Here is a 19,979-nt window from a genome sequence, read left to right as displayed (position 1 = left end):
TTCCATACCGGATTTCTTCTACAGTATCGTAAGCAGTGTTTTAAAATTTAAGTCTTTATCATTGCAGTCAAACTAGAACATATTTTCTGCCTTAAAAGCATGCAAATTAAATTTGATCCTACATTAGGAAATCTTTCAGTCTCACTGTATCTGTTACATAAAATGCAAATTGGGGATCCGTGAGTTAAAACAGCAAGAGGTGCTGCAGTTTGAAGGAAATGCATCTGTGTGACTTTCCACTATTTTTTGATTTCACTGACTATATCTAAGCAGGCTCTTGTGCAGGGAACCCTAACTGTCCACATCAGAAACATGTTGATATAAGCTATGGCTGCATTCCAACCCCATGCACACCAGCATTTCTTTTCCATGAAAACTAGAATGTAGGAAATGTTACCTGCACAGTCATGTCTTTTCGCTGTGTAGACTTGAAATATGGCCCAGACACACCCTCAAACTTAATGGCACCCCTGCACCAGCATTCTGATGTATCAAGTCTCACTTGGGTTTTTATTTTTAGAGGTCTCCCTCTAAATTCAATCTGAATTTCCAGACCTAATTTTCCTGTAGGTATACCTCCTTTGGACCCAATGTGTTAAAAAGATAATACATTAAAAGTCCTCATGGATATCTGCATTGCCTCTTTCTAAGAACTGAGCACAGTACTTACTGTTCTGTGAACTATTTGGTGGTTTGAGACTGCCAGGTCAGTAAGATTTCTAAAGATAGGAAAATCCAGAGTGGTTCAGATCTTCACCTTACTTCTGTTAGATATTCTGATGTTGACAGTAATATTATTGGGATGCCATATTTCTTGGTCTGGATTCTTTATGAGTTTAAAAAAAAATCTAAAAATTCTTGTGGTGGTGTGAGTCAAGAGAGGGATAATGCTTTTAGCTGAAAATAGGGCTGTTCTGTTTGTTGTTTTGTTTGGTTTTTTTTTTTCCATTTGTAACTTAGATATTCCCACTTTTTTTTTTTTTTAAATCTTTTGTTTTCCATACACATGTGAAGTTGTTGTCTGAATGCTCTAAGGGTTAAGATGGTCTTGGGGAAATAATACCATATATGACATCAGTGAAGAGAGGCACTCTGGAGAAAGGCCTGTCAGAGGGGGAGCTTACTTCAAGATTGCTGAACTGTGAATGTGGCAGGAAATATCCTAGGCAGTCTGCCTTCCCTAGGCAATGGTTTCTTGGGATCTCTCCTACCTTCAGGTGCAGCTAACTTAATGGACACATGAACACTCAGTTGATGAGCTTCTACTGCTGGAATGTGCTAATTTACATCTTGTTGCATGGAAAGGCTGTATAATAATTGTGTTGTAGAGCAACCTAAGAAGAAACCCTATCAGGTTCAAAGTGACATCTAAGCAAGCAATGGAGTCTGCTCTAAGTGAGGGAAGGTTAAGAAAACCTGGATTCCATCAGTGGGACTGAAATCAAAACTGGTATGTTTTCAACACCAGAAACTTTGCCAGGGATTGAAAGCGGTGATGTTTCTGAAGGAGGTTAAAGCAGCTGTCCTCTGGATATTTCATCTTCGTTCTAGCTTGGAGAGCTCCAGTTTCACTTCTCTTCTATTTACCAGTTCCTTTCAGTATGTGAGCTCCCCTACATTACACTTTCCTGTTTGTTTTCTAAGGGCCATTACTGTTGTAATAGAAATTACATGAGACTATTCTACCTTCTTTGACCTGACAGTCAGTCCTCTTGTTTGCACTTGACTAACACTGACGGTCAAAAGTCACTGAGTATTGTTTTGTATTATTTTCCTGGAGTTGATTGACCTCTCCTAATTATTGTAACGTTTCATTTCTTTTTTGTTTATTTTCACTATGTTTCATAATTCATTCTGGATGCATGTATATGTATATCTAGCATCAAATCATAGAATGATTTGGATTGGAAGGAATCTTAAAAATCATTTAGTTCCAACCCCCCCACCATGGACAAGTTCAGTGTATATGGGTAAACTTTGTTTTTATCCTGCTGGTTTGTATCCACTTTGCAGAGAATCACTTGTTTTATAAGCAGCTGCGTTGTTTTGTTTCTTCTAGGCATTCAGTCCTCCTAAATCTGAACTTACAGTCTCAGACAATCCTGAAATATCATACTTAAGTATGGATTAGTAAATAAAATGCAGCTCTTTTGCTGGTATAATAGCTTGGTCTCTTCAGGCCTTGTCAGCACCTTGTTCCTATGAGCATGCCCTAGAACTTGATTGCCAAATGGCACACAGGGTAAGATTTACTTTGCCGATTTGCATTTGGGCTTGATTTCCTGTCTTTAAACTGTTTGAGGCAAACCACAGGTGTCTAGACTGAAAAGTTTGCAGGAGACATCTTAACTTCTGAAAATGCATAATCAATATATGGTGCTGCAGTCATTTTCATAAACGTTAGTGGCTAATAGCTGTCTTAGGTTGTAATCATGTTAGGGCAGTATTGGATGTGGTAACACCCTGAATCTGTCAAAACAGACATAAAAGCTGACAGTGTGTGGAAATCAATCACTTGATCTCTTTGTTGAAATGATATGTCAGTTATGTGCTTTAATAAAAGTAGGCTTGAACTCATGAACCAATATGTGTGACCATACCAAAACCCAAAATGCAACAATCTACCTTTTCCTAATTACTTTAACAAATGCTTTTGCTAATGAAATGACAATGACAATTTTAATCTCCTAAATATAAGAATTTCTGGCTCACTACCAGAGGAGAACATAGTACTGGCAAAAATAATTTAGCATTTCTGTAGCATGCTTTAGCATGGATCTGAAATAATCAGAGGCAAGCTAATATCTTCAAGTTCATTGTGCGATGTCCTCTAGGAAAACCCTGCTTCAGCAGGGAGGTTGGACCAGGTGACTCTATCGGTGTTTTCTCCCAACTTTAACGCTTCTGTGATTGTACTGTCATTTGCATCAAGTGGATAGGGAAACAAAATTACAGGTGGGGGGAATGGGCAGGGTGAAGTACTCCAGTAGCATGGCTTTTCAGTAAAAGAGGTCTCAACAGGCTGCAAGTAACTCTGTGTGTTGTGGCCTCTTTCTAATCAGAAAAAAAACCCTATAGTTTATGCTGAAATTTTTCCTGGCTACGTTTTGAAAGGTTTGGAAAAAGACCACAAAATGCATGCTTATCAAAATGGTGGGATGGATGTCTGTCTATAAGGGGTATTGCAAGCAGAAACAGAAGTGATTTGGCTTTTGTTTTACTGCTAGGGCAGAAATCAGACACTGAACCTGATGAAAGTATAAGTGAAGGGGAATAGTGAGCTTTCTGTGCCAAAAACAAGCATAAATTGGAAAGGTTAAATATGGGTTAGGAAAATCAAAACAGTGTAAATATACACAGACAGTGCTGTCAGTAACACAGAAGAGGTTAAAAAAAGAAAAAGCAAAGATTCTCGTGTGAGGAAGCACCACTGTCACATTAACTTGGGGAAGAATTTGGCTCATGGTATTTAATGTCACATCACTCATTTAGAGCCCTAAAAATAGTGTTTATAATAAAACCCCTGACACAGCCATGACTAGCATGATTCAGATGGCCCCTTTCCTTTTTTAATTTGTGAACAAAGCTCTTCCTTTGAAGAGAAGTATTTGTTTACAATTGTTTATCAGTGCAGGAAATGGATCAATTAGATAGAACTTTTTAAGTTAATTGAGTGCCACTACTAAAACCACCTGACATTGTGCTGATGCCAGCAATGCCAGCTGAGAAATCTCATTGTTGTTGCTGTGGGAAAGGCAAAGACATGATGGGAAATGTTATTTTTGGCACTCAAAAGATTAAAAATTTTAAATATTTATAGAGTCTTATCTAAAATACTGATTAGTTATTAGTGCCTTGAATTGAGGCAGGGATGTGCGAATCCCTAGAGCTTTATGACCATACCCTATCTGAATTAATCTGTACCATTAACAGGGAATTGGTGGTCTAAATCTTCCTCTAGCTATATCCTCCTTTCCACACTGCACTGCCTTTATTTTTTTCACTTGGATTGTTTCATTAATGATCTAGAATGTAATAACAGCAAGGAAAAAAAAAGTTACAGATTCATGCCTCTTTGAAATATTTGGCTTCAGAGCAATATTTATATCTTTTTTTGCCCCCTGCTACACAGGCTTATAATCCTTTCTGCCTGTGCAAAAGCAGAATAACTTCGTTAACATGATGCTACCTTGTTGCTGTACCGAGTTTAGCAATCTCTTCTTATTCAACAATTCTTCCCAGCTGATTTAAGGGGGTTTTGGAAGGGGGAGGGAGAGCTTTAGCATAAATATTCTGGATTATTTTTCCTGGCAAATTCATTGCCTGTTTTGAGACTGGAGAAGCTCTGGGATGAATTTGTTGGTGTTGCAAACCCACGTTTTTTCGGTCAGTTGCAGAATAGCTCTCGGTTTTTGATGACTGTAATGAGGTCTCTGATAATGCTTCTGCTGCCTGTAGCAAATGGGCTTATTGTGGGAGCCAGTAACCCTTTCAGAAAGTCCCAGTTTCAGAGCTCAGAGAGAAACAGGAGAGCACAACCTGTAAGTAAAGACTCCTATCTCACCTAATCTTGAATCTTGCAGGAGGACCCCCTGAGGCTACAAGTGAAGTTGAAACTATTTTGTGTGGCTATAGTTTATCAACTAATATAAAAAAATTAAAAATTACTATTTTCCTCTGATATGATTTTCATGTTGCTGTCAGGCTTGTGGTAAGAGTGAATGAACTTGGAACATACTTTAAGGGCAGAGCAGACAGGAAAACTCTCCAGGTCAGTTACCTCAAAAATACGTCTCAAATCCAGTAGGCTTGTGAGCCTAAGGCAAGCTTAATTAAACTTAAAGGACAGCAAAAATAAGAATTTTAAATGCTGGTTTGGTTCTCATAAACCTGAGTAAGCCAAAGTCTGGATTACTCAATTTTATATGGTTGTGGGATTTGTTCTGTGAGCATTTTACTGTGCGGTGCAGATTCTCAGCACCCTTCTCTTCTGCTGTGTGTGCGTGCCAGTCTCTGAAGAAGGAGAGAAAGGAATTTCAGGTTATGACTGGGGGGCCCAGAATGTGCTCCATGTGCCCCTTTTTCATACAAGGCTGCTCCCAGACATGCTGGAAAGTGTTAGTAAGGAGGAGGTGATACAATGATGCCCTTTTGAATATTTACCTGAGACTGTATCTGTGCAGTTGTGTTCATGTCTGTGCCTTGGAAACGGATGTAGTTCTGTGGTGGGTGTAGTTCTTACTTTGCAGTGCAAGTTTAATAGGAAGGTGCAAGCTGGCCCCAGTGTGTGGTTTTGTGGACTGAAAGCTTGTCACTGTTGAAGGATCTGAACCCTAGAGCCTGGCACTCTGGTGCTGGTTTTCCTCTGTTAAAAATGTTCATTAAGGAGCTCTCCATACCTGTCTGCATTGAGTTATCTTTGTTCCTTTCCCTTTTTGATTGAAATACACATTGCTTTGTCATCAGTTTGGTTTACTTTCTTTAAACAAAACTAAAAGCTTTAAATCCGCTCCTGCTGCAGTGGATTTAGTCACTGAGGTTGGTGCTACCTTGCCTCTCTGTGAGAGGAGTTAGTCAAATTCCACCTCTGTGTGCATAGGTCCTTAGTTTCTCACATCTGAGAGTGAGGGATAAAGGAGTTGTGTGAAATTATGCCACATGGTTACCATTTTAAGACAGTGGGGTTATTCACTATAATGTCTGTTAGATATTCTTGCAGAAGATCTTATGCATGCTAGGCTCATGCATTCAAAGAAATGGATCAGATGTTTTTTATCAGCATCTGTCTTTGGAAACCAGCATCCCTGATAATGACTGGTGACTGTCCCAGAGAACTATCAACTCTGTTCATCTTCTCAAGTCAGGATTTCCAGCAAGCTAGGTCTCACTGAGTGTCACCACCTGAAAGATGAACACGAAATTACAAGACTTCATGAGACAAAAATTAATGTGAGAGTAATGGAAGAGTGGGTTCTAGAAAGTAGAGGAAGTAGGGGGCATCTGGGAGATGTAAGAGTAAGAAGGTGGGTAAGGGTCACTGCAGTGTCAAGGGGATTGGGCCCCTCAGTGTTAAGTATCCTCTCAGTCTTCCCCAATTGATTTCACAACAGAGAAAAAATGTTTTGTTCCTGGTGACTTTATCTGCAGCCTCCGGGCTGATACGATCTAAATAATGCATCTTCAGTCCCACTTTAGATACCTAACCTACTGTCTTGGCTGTGGCAATGCCCAGTGGCAGAAGATTAGGAAGAGTATGCAAATAGATATACATATAATGGTACTTCTGTGATGTAGTCTCCTAGCTCTAAGCAGCTCAGGGATTTCAACACCTAGAAACAATACCTTTGTTTTTACTAAACTTCAGTGGGGTTTTCTTCTCGGAAGCAGTGTAATTTGAAGTTCAGATTAAAGTTTTCAAGTAGTGTGGTCACTCTCTGATCCACAGCAACCTGCATGAATCATATGCTCTATATGTGAAAGCATATTACCTCTAAATGGTTTTGAACCTGCCTTTGGCTGCCTGATCTGGTGTCTCCAGTTCTTGTACTGGAAGAAGAAAGGAACAATTATTCCTTTTACCTGCTTTCTGCCATTCTTCCCTTTACAGGCCTTTCTATAGTCTCTCTCTCTCTCTCCTTCAGTGAAAGTCATCTCATTAGTCATTACTCATAGTGAAGCCAAGCCAAGCTATGATTATTTTAGTTGCCTTTCCTCTCAATCTTTTCTGGTTCTCTAGTGTCCTTTTTGGAATGAAGGCAACATGCAGATGAAGCACAGCTGGTTGTTGTTTTGGTTTGGGTTTTTTTTATATCAGCAAAATATTTAGGTTTCTTCAATCCCATTCCTAGTAAGTCCTGACACTGAATTTGGGTTTTTTGGACTGCTGGATAAGAGGATTGCATCCTTGGGCCTTCAGCTGACCATTACTTATATAATTTTCTTCTATGTCTATCACTTTTTACTGAAACACATAGAATTTTATTTTATTGCATAAAATGTCCCTTTGATGTTCTGGTTATTTTGTATTATTTTATAGTCTCTCAAAGGGAGACAGTATCTTCTCTAACTGTTGCCTTGATATTCACCCCTTTCCTAGACTGTCTTTTATTACCATGTTTGCCACAAATCCTAGTACAACCTTCTGTAGAACTCTCCTGATGATCTGTCTCTATTAAGAACACCCAAATTGTTGTCCTGCTCTTGGCTTTGTGTTATCTAACTGGCTAATCTCCTGTTCAGGGACCTTTCCCACTTACCCCATAGTACCTTATGTTCTGATGCTCTGCTAAAGGACTTGACCAAGCTGGACCAAGCAGAAATTAGAAATCTGAAAAAACAGCGGTCATCCAGTGAGGAAGTCTGACTTAAGCAAAGAGATTGCTTGTGCAGCCTGCTGTGCTGTGCCCAGAACTGGGTGATGTGGGCACAGCAACAGGGTGATGCCCCTGGCATTCTGCCTCCCAAGGAAATAGCTGGTGGAGGTGGCCTCACCTGACCTTGGCCCAAAACTGTGGTGTGATGTAGGGAAAGCTGTCTTAATTGCTGTGAGTGTTGGTTTTCCATACTTGCATGTTATGGTTTAGCCCCGGTCAGCAGCGAAACACCACACAGCCACTTGCTCACTCCCCCACCATCTGGATTAGGGAGAGGATCAGAAGGGTAAAGAGTAGAAAACTCGTGGGTTGAGACAAGGACAGTTTAATAGGCAAAACAAAAGCCATGCACACAAGCAAAGCAAAACAAGGAATTAATTCACTGCTTCTCATGGGCAGGCAGGTGTTCAGCAGGAGAGCAGGTACCCCACCACATGTAATGGTTACTTGGGAAGACCAACGCCATTGCTCCAAACATACCTCCCTTCCTCCTTTTTCCCTGCTCTTTATATACTGTTGCATGATGTCATCTGGTCTGGAATATCCCTTTAGTCGGTTGGGGTCACCTGGCTCCATCTCCTTCCAATCTCTCATGCAACCCCAGCTTCCTCACCAGCATGGTAGCATGAAAAGCAGAAAAGGCCTTGGCTCTGTGTAAGCACTGCTCAGCAATAACAAAAACATCTCTATATTATCAGTCCTGTATTCAGCATAAATCCAAAACACAGCCTCATACTAACCATGGTGAAGAAAATTAACTCTAGGCCAGCCAAAACCAGCATACTGCAATATGAGAAACAAAATTTTCTACCTCACAGACATGGTATAGTGCTCAAATTAGTAAGCAGCATAGTTCTTGCTGGAGAGCCCTGAATAGAAAGAAACTGGGAAACACAAAATATTTTTAATATTTGATCTAATTCTACTTGAGCATCAGTGTGACCTGTGCTCCAAAGTCACTTAAGGGTTCTTGAAAAATGCCACAATCATTAGTAAGCAGCTTGCAGTGCGATTGCTGGTCAGATGTGTACATAGGGAGAAGGGGGAGGTACCCACTATAGGTTGAGGTAAACCTGCAAAGTCCTTAAAAGGGAAAACCAATGGTTTAAATTAAAAGATTACTGGCAAGCCTTAATTTAAAAATACTAGTTGTCTGATACTCAAAGACTTACAGACTTTGGGATTTGTTTCCAATGTCACTAATACAGCTTTGGAAGATCTTGATATTTCCACTATTTTAATGTTAATTATAAGATTACTAATCTTCATCTACTGTACTGTACCTTGTAGGGTTTAGGCAGAATATCAATCCACCTTTTTTAGTAGTCAGGCAGAAATTATTTAAAAACTGTTCCTGATGAAATGCAGCTGACATAATTTTAAGGAGTAGTTGTATGAGAGTGTTTCTTTTAAAACTACACACAACATGGCATTGTAGGATTCTTGCATACAGAAGAAAATAAACCAGGTCAACACAGGTCAAACTTCAGTCTTCCAGTGTGAAAAGCATCTATTTTAAGTGGAAGATGAGAAATGGTATAGTAACTGTTACCCTGAAGTGAAAAATCGTGCTGTTTATGTATTTAATTGGTCAGGGTTTGCAATGGGGCTTTTAATTCTGCTGCTGTCGATCACAGGTTTTCTCTTTCTTAGAAGACTCATGGTAAATTTATTTTGGATAGTTTCTTAACAGGTGTTTCCTCGACGTTGCGAATACTTTAAATGAGAACCGTGCTCCATGTCCGGAGTTCTCAGCTGAAATCACACGCAGCCTGACACGGGCGCTGGTGTGTTTACTCATCTGTGGCCATGCTGACAGCAGGCCCTGGCGGGTCCCTGCTGCCCGGCCTGGACACAGAACAGATGTCGGGGATTAGGGGGAAGGATCCGGGGAGGCTTTCGGGCTGCGCATTGGCGGAAGTCATTCATTGTGGAGATGCAGACAGGGCTGCTGGAGCTGTGCTGAGGAGTCACCTGAAATGGGTCTTGGTGTGTTTGAGTATCTGAATCAAAACCAAATGTTTTCCTGGCACCTTTTAATTAAAGGGAAAGCATAAATCAATACCAAAAAATAAGGTCAGTGCAGCAAATGATACTATATTTTGATAGTGTTCTTCCCAGCAAAGAAGCTGGCAATATGGGTCCCCTGAAGTTGCTCTGCCTTGCATGCTATGGGTGGAAAGGCTACCCCGTCTGTCCTGCTGGGAAGGGGTGTGAGGCAGGAGGTGGCTGTGTTGCCTGCCTTGGGGCCGGGTAGCCATCAGAGCCTCTGCACCTTGGACTAGCACTTGTGGTCAGTTTATCATTTTGTCACTGTTTTATGATAAACAGAATGTTTCCTGTGGGAGTACCTGTCTTCAGCCATTAGGTAAGTCACTAGCTCTTGTGTTTGGAATGTTATATGCTCAGAAATCAACCGTCTGTGGAAACATAGGGGTGGCACAAGGTGACCAAGACTGAGCAGTGCAGAAGATCTGCCGTGGCACTGTGTGTCTCCTACAAACATCAAATACTGCACTGCATTCCTCTGAGGCTTGTCAGGGGTTTCTCTGGGCTGGGAAGCTAACTTCTGGCTGCAATTCATTTTTTGTAGATTCAGAGCAGGTAGCTGTGATTTGGGATGTGGAGAAGAGAATTTATGTAAATCGTTACTATATTGTGATGCTGTTATGAAGGTTTCAGTAAAGGGTTAAAGGAAGAGAGAAGGCTTTGGCAAGAGAGTGTGGTTTGAATCAGTGCAGATGTACTTTGTACGTGGTAATTCAAGGCACAGAGACATGGGACTCTGTGAAGAGATCGTATGTGCTCAAGCAATGGCATAAATTGCTTATTGGGAATGAAAAGGAAAGGAGCAAGGTTTTGTGGGGAAAAGTACATATTTGTGGTAAGGCTCTATTGATCTGAGTTGAACTGCAGTCATGCTAAAAATAACCCCAAGGTTTTTAGGCCTCCAGGAGAGACAGTATGACAGTAAGGAAAACTTGGACCTAACTGCATTCAGAACATGCTTTAAGAATGTAACCATTGAGTGAAGATAAAATCCCACGTGAATATGGAGTGACTGAGTTAGTAAATTACTCTTTCTGGAGAAATATAATGTGGGGAAGTTGTGACTTATCTGATGTGAGTCAACCATTGCTGTAACAGATTAAGAACAGATTAGGATCTCTAGAATTGAGTTTAAGGCCACAATTTTTCAGAATGCAGAACTCCCTCTATCGGAAGTAATACACTTTCAGCTGCTGTTGACTTTGGTAAGAATTTAACCTACTCATTGTTTTGTAAACCTATGCCCCAATTTAAAAAACTTGGAAAAGATCTACTCCTGAGCCTTGCAGTTACCAGATATAATTCATGCTTATATGATTGTTAGGCATTTTCTGAAATTCTTGAGCTATTAAGGAATCCACAGGATGTAAGACATGGGGGGAATAGTGTTATCCTGGTAAATTTATTATCAAGTCATATCAGGAAATAAGTAAAAACAGAATATCAACAACAGTGTTTTCCATTTGTGGGTTTCAATGCTCTAATACACTGCAAGCAGCGTGTAGGTTCGCAGTGCCCTCCAACAAGCTACCAGCAAGAGAGGTGTCTGCCTACCACATCTGAATTGCTACATCAGGACTCTGGAGAGCAGCAGTCTTCCTCAAGTCAACACATTTGCTAGATTCTGGGGAACAGCGTGCTGAACCTAATTCGAACTAATACTGATAGAAGTGTTGCTACTGGCCATTCGACATCTTTATATGTGCCGTAGAACTTGAGTTTTGGTCAGCAGCTTCAGTCAGGAGATATAATTGTTTAGATGGCTTAGGCACGTGCATAGAGACCTGATCCTACTTACCTGAAATATTTAAGTGTAGTTAATGTGGCTTATGTTTTGGGATTTTTTTAATCCACTCTCTTAAGATGGTCTATAAAAGCACAAAAAAGCTTAGCACAAGGATACGCTCCGTGGCAAAACAAGTAGTAAAGGAGTAAATGCACATCTCCAATATTTTTTTTTTAAGTTAATAAATCAATCATGTGAGATGAGTGTTATATGGTACTAATATATAAAAAAAGCTATTTTTCAATATAGTATTTGTTTGTTTAAAAACTTATGTTCAAAACACTCCATAGAGGTTGATTCTGTATGCCCACATTCAAACCATGAAGTCATGGTAGAGGTAGAATAAGATCAGGGCTCATGAAAGTGATCTTTCTGCTTATGGCAGAGCATCTTTTTACTTAGAAATGCTACTTTGCTGTTACTGAGGAGGATGTGTTTACTGTGAGGAAGCCAGTGCTGTTGCAGTAGCACAGCTGGAAGATTTCAACACACAAAGCCAGGAAATTCAAAGGTTCTGACTCTTTTTGTAAGTATAACTTCATAGGTAAAACTTGTATCTTTGCTAGCAAGCAGCAGCTTCTGCTAAACAGGATTACTCTCTTGGAGTTTTACATTCGAAGGTGGGTTCTGTAAAATTCCACTTTTTTTCCACCCTGCAGCTTTCATGATAAAGGCACAGTTATTAAATAAGGTCAGCTACTATACAAGAGTGGTTGCTCCTAAAACCTTCACAAAAAGTTACAGGCAGCTAACAAGAGTGGTTATATGCCAAACATGACTTCAAGAGGAGGACCATAATGTAAAGTGTAAATTGCTTTTTATGTGCAGAGTAGAAGTTTATACTAAAGTGCATGAAGAAGTAAACAAGACAAACGGTTACATTGTCAGGTCTGTCAAAGTTAGTGTTTCATATTTACTTTGTTCTATCTATTCATGCCTTTTTTGGTGTAATTTGAGAGGGAAGGAGAGAAAAAAATACAAGGATTCTAAAAAAAGTGTCTGCAGGAGTGACCTTGCTTTCATACTGGGAAGCACGCTTTCCTACATGTTTTACCTTGGCTCGGTGAACCTACAGGACCATGGCAGGGCACTGCCCACCAGCAGTTAGCTACCCATGGGCCTGCTCTTCCACATTTTCAAGGGTGAGTTTGTTTTAAATTGAAATACAAAAGAAGATTATGCTCTGTTGTACAACTGTCCAAGTGGGTAAATATCAGAAAACTCAAACTATCTTATGATTTGAAGTAGCATCAAGCCTGATGCAGGTGAGGAAAAAGAAATCTTGGCATAAACATTGTCAGGGTTGGTTGTTTTTCCCCAAGTTGTTCATAGTCCACATGAACATGTGCAAAGGAAGAAATTAGTTTTATTCAGTGATTTTAATTTGTGCTGGGGGAACTCAGACTAATACAAAATTATATTTTATAATTGGGTTTTTTTAACCAGGAAGAATAATTAGCATCTCATGCCATTTAGGTAAAGTTTTACTGAGGTGTTTCATCCACTTTAAGGACAAGTTCTTTGGTTGACGAGATCTGTGTTTTCTAATAAAACTTCAGGAATCCACTTATCCATTTTACATGGAATATGATTTTACTAATAACTTTTAACAAACAGTCTTGTCCAGATGACTTTAAAGAAACATTAGTTTATGGGGTTTTTTATTGAACTTGCTGTAACCAATAATGAAAAAAAAAGATGGGCTACATGAAATTGCATCAGAGTTTACACTGCTAGTGAACCATAAAATCAAATTAAAGCACCATCTGATTAATTTTCTTAATTTTTCTGCTATCGGAGTAATAATGGAAAGTAGCATGGGCAGACTCCTTGTATAAATGGTACTGTTGTATACTAATTAGGTAATGAGATACAGTAATTTCTTCCTTAAGCAAGGCTGCATATGTAGAATATATTTTTAGTTAACACAAAGCAGAGCTTATTAACATCCTTTGGGACACATTTGGCCAATGATATATTCATTTATCTATCAGATATTAATTTCTGTAAATTACATTAAGAAGTAAGATGGAAATAGGTTGCTAACTTGCTGTGTTTCTCCATTATGGAACAAGAATTCCTGACAAGAAAATAAAGCATGTAGAAACTCTGAGGATTTCACTGTGCTCCTATAGTGTTACAACTCTAACTGGTTTTTCCAAAATCATGGCAGTGTGTGTCAAGTTAGTTTGAGTGGTTTTTTCCTTGCCCTTGAAGATACTAATTTGCTGTTTTGTAATTTTGTATTGCTAATTCCTGGAATTTTATGATCATGAAATAGCTTAAAGCAAGCAATTTGTCTTTTTTGAGTTGCCATTGTATTTTTCTGAGTCTTCTGTGCTTCACTTTGTATTTTCCTGCTTTCTTTTGTCCGTCATAACCAGGAACTTGTTTAACAAAAAGTTTCTTGCCTGAGACCTATATCTCAAAATTCCTTGGGCTTTACTAGGAATACCAAATACATGCGTTTGTGATATCGTGTTGGCATTTTTCTTTTTGCTCAAAGTACTGCTCCTGTTGTCCCTCCCTGCATTTATATCCAGGTACCACATTAAAATTACCAGTAAGCTGGATAACCAAATCATGGAAGCTAGGCAGTGGAGAGATTTCTTACTCTAGGCTTCCATATGTCTTTGACTGGCAAAATTAAGGGAAAGGGGTAAAATATGTGAGTGAGGTGTCTTGATTTCTTTTTTTTCTCTCCTCCTTGTACTGCTCTCAAGGGGATATGGCTGTGTGAGCAGACACTGCAAGAGGGAGGAAATAGGTTTGAGACTGGACCAATGTATCATTGTGTTAAATCCAGCCAGCCAGTGAGGTCATTGTTTTCATCTGAGTCATTTTAGAACGAAAACTCTTACGTTATGGAAAACATTGCACATCTTTATTTCAGACGTGGAAATATCCAGCCAGCCTTTCAGTGGCAGAGCTCCTCTGATTTCATCTGAGGTACTCCTGACTCCCAGTGGTGTAAGCAAGAGGGGAAATAAAATTTTTCTGCCTCATTTTTTAACGCTTTGCCACTAACCCAAAGAAGTTACTCTTCAGACGCACTTCCAGCCTAGGCACTCGTTGAGGAGGGAGCTGGTAAATCTGTTGATCACACCTTTCAACCCTGAATCTAGTAAATCTGTCCAACCTGGGGCTGGCTACAGTTATGTTGTGGGGAAGTCCTTAAGCACCAACTCATGTTGAAGCTAGACTGTATTCCACTGTGCACAGGGAAAATCCTTGAGACTGCATTCTTGGATATTGATTATGTTTCATATTTGGGCTCCAAGACACACATTGTCTGTGTAGTGATTTAATGTGATAGTGATTTAGTGTGATTTAACTGAGGGACTTGGGCAGTCTGCCCAGCTCTGCAATTGAGTTGTCTGACCATGAGTTGGCCCTGTCATCCCTCTGCACTTAGGCCTTAATGTATATGATCTTTAAGGTGAGCCTGATATTTGTGGCACTTTGAGGATCTTGTCTTATACAGTAATTGGAACACAGTTTGTCTGTCTTCTACAGTATTAACAGCATGGGGTAAAGATACTGACCATTCCACATAAGCTAATAGAAATAGTGGGAGATTTTGACTGAATGTAATAAATGCTTTTTTTATCATTTGAAGTGTGAGATAGTTGATGCTTTCAGAATGATTTATGAAACATGGATTGGTTTATGACACAGTGTCTTCCAGTTGTTACATGGCATGTGCTTAAAGTGTTAGTTTGTGGCAAGTTTTGTGTCTCCTTAAAATCAGTTCAGTCACTTGATTGTTGAGGAACTAATCTTTTTACCCATTCAAGGTTCAACTTCCAGGTCCTTTGAAAGAATACCACCCAGTGCTGCTACTGAAACATTCAGGCTTAAGAGGACCCAAAACATGTAGAGCATGCACAGTGCAGTTCTCTAAAGGAAAACAGGGGTGGGTAATGGTCTACAAACTATAAATATATATTTGTTGGGGAGTTTGCACAGTGATATTGTTCATTATCTGTGATAGTTTTCTCAATGCATGGAATCTGTTTCTACTGAAGTTACGGTTCAAATTTTCTTATGTAAGCATTTTTTAAAAAATCTGCTGCAAAGATGTCTAAGCTGTAACATTACTAGAGGTGCAATAATTTCAAGATTGGGGTAGTCTGTGTTTTACTTTCTACTGCAAATACTTCCTAGACGTATAAAGCAGTGCCTGAATCAGCCTTGTTTAATCTATAGAGCAAATGCAAGGCACTTGGAGCTTCAGCCACATGTTTCATCAGGTGGATCCTTCAGTGTCTTAGCAGTCTAGATCAGTAGGATCTCAGTGATGACACCGATTATTTCTTGTGCTGTTGCCATATGTGAATCCCTCACAATAGTTATGGGGCCATCTTTTCCCTTACTTCTCCTTTCCCAAGTGCTGCCAAAGGCGGAGCCATGCTATCATCCACATGTGACTACTGGTGACTTAAGTGGTACATCATCAGCTGACTGCGGGTTGGACTTGAATCCCTAGGTTATAAAGCTGGAACTGGACAAATATGAAACCATAATTGAGTGACTTATTGGATTCTTACCCATGTCTTATGGAGAGAGCTATGATCAGTCTTCAGTTGCGCTTCCAATAATACTTTTTATCGTGCTGTAAATATGAAGCCAGCTGTTTCCATCATGATCTTATGCTTTTGCTGGTCATTTTTTGTCAGAGTTAAGATGCACGGAAATATGAGGAAATGAAGTAATAAAGAACTTTCGTTATTCAAAATAAAAAAATTAGATTTCATCTCACTTTTCTAGAATGACACGAGATGATTGAGATCCTTGTTTGGCTTGTTTGAATCATTTGCTGTTTCCCAGTTGTCTAACCATGCTGTGAAAAGAATACCAAAACAGTCTTCATATTGACTTCCCATCCCTGCACACTTTTGGCCTTGTTCTTCTTGGAAGTTGCTGAAAATAGTGGCACCACCTATTGGTGGAATAGTACAACTAGGAATTATGCTTATTTGCATACTAAGGAAAAGTAGTAAAAGAGAGAAAAGGGTTCAAAATGTATTCCATATTGCAATTCAAAATTTGTTTAAAAAAACCCTATTCTCTATTTGATATTCTTGTGTATAGTGTATCTTTGAGTTAAAATAAGCAAACAAAAACTCCAAAAAACCCCAACAAACAAAAAAGCACACCTTAACCTAGGCTTTGTAAAATAGAAGTACAAAGGAGATCTTCCTGGTCATTCTGAATGGCCAGTATTATCACTTTTTTACTGTGTTTAAAAGAAGAAAAAGAAACTACTCACCCTTAAAAAAGTTGTTTACAGGAGGTTAAAGGTATTGGGACCTAAATTATTTCCTCCTCAGTTGTGAAATAACTGGAGCTAAGTTTTTTTCCTTTCTTTTCTTGTTCCTATTCTTTCTTTTTAACAAGTGTTATCAATTCTCTAAAATAAGTGCTTTGTCTGTGGCAGATTAATCAGTGCTTGAACAGCAGTGTACTGGTGGCAGCAGTTTAAGTTGCAATGTCCTCAGTAGGAGAGGACTTGCATTAGTCTCAAGTGGTTTTGGGGGGTGCCTTGTGATTAATGATCTCTGGTAGTTAGATTTGGATGGGATAGTCTCTAATGTTTACATCAGTAGACAGAATAAAAATTACTTAATTGCCTGTGTGATGACAGAGCTGGTCAAAATTCTGAATTTTTTTAAACAGCAACCTATTTCTACTCCTGCTTCCTGTGATCTTAAAAAAAAAAAAAAAGTGATGATTCTTGTTTGGTCGCTCTGCTTTTCTGATGTAGGGATGTATAATTGATAGCTGAAGGGTTTTATTCACTGGGATTGGGTATAGAAATACCCTGTTTCACTGAAGATTTATCGCAGTACTGCCTTCACTGCTGTTGGGAATAGCTGAGTAACTGGACTGGAGCACAGCAACAATTGGGAAGCCTGAGAAAAGCTTTGTTGGGATATATAGGTGTTCTTATTGTAGCTTCTGTTCGTAGCCCAGCTCTCTACCCTACAAGTTGGAGACTATGCTAAAAGTGCTGTGTGTGGATATCCCCAGAACATGCTAGGTGATTTCCAGTGAATCCTGTGCTGAGGAGCCCCAATCTTGTGAGCAGGTGGAGTGATCCTGCCAGAGAGGAGACTGTGTACAGAGGCAGAGCTGTGCATGCAAGACAAACCAGTTCACTGTCAAGCAGCATAGCAGTCACATAACTCCAAGGGAAAACTAGAGATGAGCGAGAAAGAAACTTCCAGAGGAGCTCAGAAATGGAGTAAAATTTTCATGAGGATTGTGTGGAAAAAGGCTTGCCAGTAGTAAAATGTGTGTTTGACAGGGTTCAGATGAGATGAATAGTTTCACTGTTATGGTGAAGCTTTTGGAAGAACAATACTTGAGTAAAATACATAATTGCAGGCAAAAAGTATTTGGCTTTGATTTATTTCTTTATTTTTTTTATGTGAGACATGTCCAAATTCATAGCCATTGGTTGAGATGTCAACATTTATAACAGCAATAATAACATTTAAACTTCTATTGAACACATACTCAGATTGCTCTGCACTTTGAAAGTGTGTCAAGTTGCTTTCAGCTAGAAAAGTAAGAAGTGGAACGGAAAATATTTCAAGCAAAAATAGCAGAAAATGCATATAGAATACTATGGCCCTTTTTGAGCTTTTATTAGCGAAGGCAGTGTAAGGATGGTCAGTGGAAATAATGCTGATGTGGTTCTGTGACTGCTAGCACTTGCAGGGTCACAGCCAAAGAAGAGCAAAGCACGAGGATAAATCTCATTAAGTTTTGGCACTGTTATTACAATTCAGCTTTTTGACTAACAATGAAGTTATGAATTCTCTCTTATTCTTGCACATCCTTTTCTTTAAATAAGCATTGATCAAAACTGCCTGTATGCTTCTGGCATTCACATGTGAATGTAGGCATGAGGGCTCCCAAATAACTGAGAGCTGATTCTGGGACTGGAATGTGTTTGCTTACTGTCTGTGTGGGTGGCAAAGTGTCCATAAATGTTTTAGCACTGTCTAGCTTGCTCTTGGTTTCAGTACAAGATTTACCACTGGCCTGTCAGTCCAGCAATGGCATGGAGGATTTAACATTTAAAAATGAAAAATGCTTTCGGAAGTACTCACTACCGGGCAATCCAAAGGCAAGTTACAGAATCACAGAATCAACCAGGTTGAAAAAGATCTGTGAGATTGAGTCCAATCCACCACCCAACACCACCCTGTCAACTAGAGCATGGCACTAAGTGCCACATCCAGTCTCTTAAATACCTCCAGGAACAGTGACTCCACTACCTCCCTGAGCAGCCCATTCCAATGTCTGATCACTCTCTCTGTAAAGAATTTCTTTCTGATGTCTAACTTCAACCTTCTGTGGCACAGCTTAAGACTGTGTCCTCTTGTCCTACTGCTGGTTACTTCGGAGAAGAGACTGACCCCCACCTTGCTCCAGTCTCCTTTCGGGTGGTTGTAGAGAGTGATGAGGTCTCCCCTGAGCCTCCTCTTCTCCAGGCTAAACCACCCCAGCTCCCTCAACTGCTCCTTATAGAGCCTGTGCTCCAGTCCCTTCATCAACCTCATTGTCCTTGTTTGGACATTCTCCAGCACCTCAGTGTCTTCCCTGAACTGAGGGGCCCAGAAATGAACACAGTACTCAAGGTGTGGCCTCACCAGTGCTGAGTACAGAGTGCAGAATCACTTCCCTGCTCCTGCTGGCCACACCGTTCCTGACACAGGCCATGATGCCATTGGCCTTCTTGGCCACCTGGGCACACTGCTGGCTCATGTTCAGCTTCCTGTCAATCAGCACCCCCAGATCCCTTTCCACCTGGCTGCCCTCCAGCCACTCTGTGCCCAGCCTGTAGCGCTGCATGGGGTTGTTGTGGCCAAAGAGCAGGACCTGGCACTTGTTCTTGTTAAACATCATACCTTTGGATTGAGCGCATTTATCCAGCCTATCCACCAGTTCCCTCATCACCCTAGGATAGATCCCATCTGGTCCCATAGACTTGTGAGGATCCAAGTGGCTCAGCCGGTCACTACCTACTTCCTCCTGGATAACAGGGAAGTTGCTGCTAAATGTGACTGAGTTGTTAGGTGAGCAACTTTAAACAGAGATCAACACCAGGAGAGCATACTAGATGCTATTGATGAACATCCTGGCAAGGCACTGTGATGGCTTTTCTCAGTTTAAAGGCTTTACTGTATTGAATAGTAGAAGTCTTCTGTTGTGATCAGTCATGTTTAAGGATATGATTACAAATTTTGTCTTCTCACAATGTATTTCAAAGGCTAGTAGATGTTTTGTGTAGTTCCACGTTCTGCATCTCAGCTTTGTGTTTATCTGTGCAATGCCTTGGCACTCCAGCATTACAGGCTTGCAGTGCTTGTGTGCTACAGTAGTGAGGCAAAGCTGAACCAGCCAAGCCTGCGTTACACTGATGGGGCAGCTGCTATAGTTTGGTGTCTGTGGGTATGGGCCTCCCTGCCTTTGGCAGCATTGCACGTGAATGTCGTTAGATACGTGTATGGAGCATACAAAATATTCAGAAGTAAATGTTTTGGGAAAGAGATATGGCAGTGTCCATAACTGGCAAGAGAGCAAAAACTGTCTAGATACTGGAAATCTGCTTGAAACCCTTCAGCCTCTGCTTCAGTTGTGTGCTGTACACAAGTCCTGGCCCCCCCCAAAAAAAACAAAATCCTTTCTGTCCCTAATGTTCTGGAGAGCTTCATGATTCTGATGGGAAGTGTGTGTGTCGCATGCAAGAGGTGATG

General features: G+C 40.2%; 1 protein-coding gene across 3 annotated transcripts in view; it reads left to right on the top strand.

The window, feature by feature from the left end:
- Positions 1-19,979, top strand: part of ATP8A2 (ATPase phospholipid transporting 8A2) — a 318,028-nt gene that overhangs the window by 260,207 nt on the left and 37,842 nt on the right. The gene's annotated exons all lie outside the window — the stretch shown is intronic.

Source organism: Myiozetetes cayanensis, unplaced genomic scaffold (assembly GCF_022539395.1).
Source record: "Myiozetetes cayanensis isolate MyiCay16 unplaced genomic scaffold, myiCay2020 scf5-8, whole genome shotgun sequence".
In the NCBI taxonomy this organism is placed as follows: Eukaryota; Metazoa; Chordata; class Aves; order Passeriformes; family Tyrannidae; genus Myiozetetes; species Myiozetetes cayanensis.
This window is presented reverse-complemented; position numbering and strand designations above follow the sequence as displayed.